Genomic DNA, 4,989 nt, shown 5'->3' with positions numbered 1-4,989 from the left:
GGAGCTTGCTCCATAGACCAGGGTAGCCTCAAACTCATAGACTTCTGTCTTCTCTTGCCTCCTGAGTGCTAGAATTAAAGGCATGCCACACCATGGCCTGAATTTTGGTCTTTTCTACAGGGTTAAATGAGGTCATATCAAGACAGTGTGTGGCATCTGTTGGAGGCATACATTTCTCAGAAAACCAATTTTTGGAAAGATGGGACTGTGTAGTTGTAGGAAGCTTAGAAGGATATGTTTTTATTGTCTCTAGCAAAAAAAAAAGAAAAAGAAAAAAAAAAAGAAAAATGTTACATGAGTGGAAATTTCTGGAAAGGAGTCAGGGAAGGAGAAACAGATGCAGGGTCATGACCTTCCAAATAAAAGTTTCTTCCAGGAACTTGAGCAGACAAAAGCCACTCTGCACGAGGAGCACTGTGGTTCTTTAGAATCCCCACCTTCATGCGCAGGGGGTCTTTATGCCCTAGTGCCTCTGCATGAGATTAGAGACAGAATCTTTGCAGAGGTCAGTGAGTTAAGATGAGGTCATTGAGATGGCCCTAATCCAGTTTGACTGCTGTCCTTGGAAGATAGTTTGGATGCAGACATGCACAGAGGAAGGCCTTGTGGGGGGAAAAGGAGAGGATTCCCCATGCCAGCTGAGGACAGGAAACCAGCGCTGCTGACACCTTCATCTTGGACTTGGAGCCTCCCGAACTGTAAGACAAAAGACCCAGCTTTCTTTGATTTAAGTTCCCTAGCCCACACTACCACAGCCTTGTGTGGGGCAGTGGCTGAGGAGAAGCCAATGGTCTGGCTCCTCCTCAGTGTCTCTCCCTCCCTCAGCTATTCTTTGTCATTGGTCCGCCATGAGAAAGTTAGTGATTGATAAGCGAAAGTGAGTCTTCTCCAGAAAGGTGTGTGAGTTCTATACTGCCCTGGAGGCAGCCTTGGAGTGGGGCTCAGTATCCCATTTTCTCCTTTGGGTGAAAAGAACCATCTAGGCTTTACTGAGGATTGTGAGGGCAGGTAGTTTCAATAGGCATCAAACAGTAAATAACTTGATGGCTAACCCTTTCAAAGACAGGTCTATGGCTGTAGAGGAGCATCATTTAACTGTTTGACGTTGTCTGTCTAGTGACTCACCTCTGTTCTAGCTTGAAAAGCTTTAATCAGCCAAGGGGGCAGTCCTTTGGAAGTTTATTCTCCTGCTAAGAGAACTTAACCACATGCCCCATGTTTACATCTTCTCCTGGGTGAATATTTGTTCCCTTTGACTTTACCTGTCAGGTGTATCTCTGTAAGAAGCAGGGGAGATAGGGCTTTGCCTCGTGGGAACTGATCCTTCTGTGATGTGAGATAAATGGCCATCCTCATTCCATGTGAACCCCTCTTGAACCAGGCTTCCTTTAACCCTCAGACTTCAGACAGGCCCTTCCACTCCAGTGTGAGCAGTTTCACCACCAAACGGGCCAGGCAGGAACCATGAGGGTGTACCCAGCCTCAGGGGGTCTTGGGGGCAGTGGGAAGATAAATGCTACCAGAAGATTAATGATAGATTACTCAAGAGAAGGGCTTACACTACACACTGGAATGTAAGTGAACTACTTCACACAGCTCACTGCTGACCATTTGGTCACCAGTACCTCTAGCCAAGGATTTCTCTCACCTACCATCACTCACTAGCTAGCTCTTCCTCCACCCTTTCTCTGGCACCCTGGACTCCCATGTGACTTCTGTAAGGTGTTTGATGTGGGATTCCACATAGAACAGATATGAAAAATTGGTTGATGACACCATCAAATCCTCTTTAGCCTTTCCAACTACTGTCTTCTGGTTAGACATTACTGACTGGGAAGCACTTAAATCTCTAGGAAAACTATCAAGTATTCCGTTTTTTGTCCCCCCACCCCCGGCCCCTGTCTCATACTTTAAACCTCTGTGATGAGATGCATCTGTTTAGGGTGTTAGGTCTGTTTGCTGAATGGACTCTTCCATCAGAGTGGAATTTGTTTGTTTTTGTTCTCTCTGGCAATGGTATCTTCTCTTAGGTTACTTTGACATCAAAGTGGCTTTTCTTTTCTTTTAGAACTGACACTGGTATGTACCTGTCTGTCTGTCTCAGTTATGAAATATTGGCATCTTTAGACTCCACATTGTCAACAGAGTAGGTGGGTTCTGTCATGTTCTCCAGACCATATCTGTCTTTTCCTTTAATCTACTTACACTAGATACAATTATGAAGTTTCTACTTAAATCTGTCATCCAAATAGTTATCCATTTGGTTTAAAAGCTCTTAATTCCCGTTTTTGGCTGGAATTGACACTGTTTATATATTTTGTTTCATCCTAACTGCCCCTTCCCCTCCCTCCTCTCCTCCAAGACTTTCCTCTTCCCTCCATCCCCTTGCATTCCTCCTCCCGTTCTCTTCAGAAAGGGACAGGTCTCCCACGGATACCAAACAGCCATGACACATCACGGTTGCAGTAAGATTAGGCACCTCCTCTCCTGTGGAGTCTAGAAGAGGCAAACTAATAGGAGGAAAGGGTTCCAAAGGCAGGCAACAGAGTCAGGGACAGCTTCTGCTCCCACTGTTAGGAGTCCCAAAAGAAGACCTAGCCACACTGTACCATATGCGCAGCGGGCCCAGGTCACTCCCACCCAGGCTCCCTGTGGTCAGCTTGGTGAATTGCCAACTTTTTATTGGTCGCTTTGTTTGAACTTTTTGAATGATTCCTCCTTGTCTTATGTTTTAGTAGTCATTCTGGGAACCTAAAATCCCCGTGTTTAAGTGTCTAGGTCTATATTCAAAAATATCTCTGCAAACAATGCCAGCCAGGGCTTTACAATCGCACGGTCTCTAGCCACATCCCACCCGACGGCATATCTCCCATTGGTCTAACAGTACGATTCTGATGTCAGCCACCCGAATGTGTACCTTGGAAGGAGCTCTGATCAGATTCAAGTCTCTGTGCGTGGTACACCTCTGAGAGAAAAGGTCTCCCCAAGGCAGGTGTCGCAGCTCTAAAGGCAATGGCTTCCCCAGTGCACGAGGGAGCTAACTCAGCCTTCTTTTCTCTAGATACAGTCTCTCTCATAGCTGTACCATTGTGTCCCCAGGCTACTGTGTGCTTACCTACCACCATATGCTTGCAAAGGCCCATGGGAGGAGTTGTCCTGCAGGGATGATTTGCTGTGTAACTAGAATTCTTGTCAACCTCTGAGAAGCCATTTAAGATTTGATGTTTCCTTCTTCTTCTTCAGGAAAACACCAAATGGCGGATGATGCCGGTGCAGCTGGAGGGCCCGGAGGACCTGGGGGCCCAGGCTTAGGAGGCCGGGGCGACTTCCGCGGAGTATTCAGCAGTGGTCTTAGGGGCCGTGGTCGTGGTCGAGGCCTCGGTGGTCGAGGCCACGGGGCTGTGGAGGTAAAGCTGAAGACAAGGAGTGGATCCCCCTCACCAAGCTGGGCCGCCTGGTTAAGGACATGAAGATCAAGTCCTTGGAGGAGCTCTACCTGTTCTCCCTGCCCATTAAGGAGTCTGAGATTATCGACTTTTTCCTGGGTGCATCTCTAAAGGATGAGGTTCTGAAAATCATGCCAGTGCAGAAGCAGACCCTGGCTGGCCAGCGGACCAGGTTCAAGGCTTTCGTCGCTATCGGGGACTACAATGGTCACGTTGGTCTTGGTGTTAAGTGCTCCAAGGAGGTTGCCACTGCCATTCGAGGGGCCATCATCCTGGCCAAGCTTTCCATCGTCCCTGTGAGGAGAGGCTACTGGGGGAACAAGATTGGCAAACCCCACACTGTCCCATGCAAGGTGACAGGCCACTGTGGCTCTGTGCTGGTGCGTCTCATTCCTGCCCCCAGAGGCACTGGTATTGTCTCTGCTCCTGTGCCCAAGAAGCTTCTGATGATGGCTGGTATAGATGACGGCTACACTTCAGCCAGAGGCTGCACTGCCACCCTGGGCAACTTTGCCAAGGCCACCTTTGATGCCATCTCAAAAACATACAGCTACTTGACCCCTGACCTCTGGAAAAAACTGTGTTCACCAAGTCTCCTTATCAGGAATTCACTGATCATCTTCTGAAGACCCACACCAGAGTCTCTGTTCAGAGGACCCAGGCTCCAGCTGTGGCTACCACATAAGGGTTTTTATAAAAGACAAAATAAATGAACTAAGTCTGTTAAAAAAAAAAAAAAGATTTGATGTTTCTGTCTCTGGAATATGTTTTCTGGGACAGCCTAAATGTGTGCATCCCACAAAGTTCCTATGTAGAGCTGAGTGGTGATGGATATGCCTTTAATTCTAGCACTCAGGAGGAAGACACAAACAGATCTCTGAGTTTAAGGCCATCCTGGTCTACAGAGCAAGTTCCAGGACATCCAGGGGTACAAAGGAACCCTGTCTTGAAAACAAACAAGCAAATTTCATATATTTAAATGGAATATCCAAGGTGACAGGGTTAAAAAACACAAGGGAAGGGCTGGAGAGATGGCTCAGTGGTTAAGAGCACTGACTGTTCTTCTAGTGGTCCTGAGTTCAAATCCCAGCAACCATGCCCTCTTCTCGTGTGTCTGAAGACAGCTACAGTATACTCACATATAATAAATAAATAAATTAATTAAAAATAAAAAAAAATAGGGGAAGTGGCTACATCATGAAGGTGGAGCCCTTAAGGGTGGAGTTAATATCTCTATAAAGGAGACCTAAAGGGGTTTGTTAGTCCCTCTGATGGGTAATAGTGATTGTTATCCTGACAATCTCTAGAGTCACCAAAGACCTAAACCTCTAGATTTGTCTATAAGGGATTCCCTAGGTTAGGTTAACTGAGGTGAAAGACCTATGTAAATGTGGGTACTCTCATTCCATGGGCTGGTGTCCCAGACTTCATACACAGAAAGCTAGCTGAACACCATGTTTGTTCATCTTTCTCTGCTTGGTTAGTGTGTATGCAGTGTGATCAGCTGCATTGCACCCCTGCTACTATAATGGGCTGTACCTCA

General features: G+C 46.8%; 1 pseudogene across 1 annotated transcript; it reads left to right on the top strand.

Moving 5' to 3' along the window:
- Positions 1-3,254: 3,254 nt before the first annotated feature.
- On the top strand, positions 3,255-4,131 carry LOC308414078 (small ribosomal subunit protein uS5-like; annotated as a pseudogene). Its single transcript has one exon. The product of its transcript is annotated as a small ribosomal subunit protein uS5-like (transcript).
- Positions 4,132-4,989: the final 858 nt, after the last annotated feature.

The sequence above is a fragment of the Micromys minutus genome (assembly GCF_963924665.1).
Source record: "Micromys minutus genome assembly, chromosome: 1".
NCBI classification, from domain to species: domain Eukaryota; kingdom Metazoa; phylum Chordata; class Mammalia; order Rodentia; family Muridae; genus Micromys; species Micromys minutus.
This window is presented reverse-complemented; position numbering and strand designations above follow the sequence as displayed.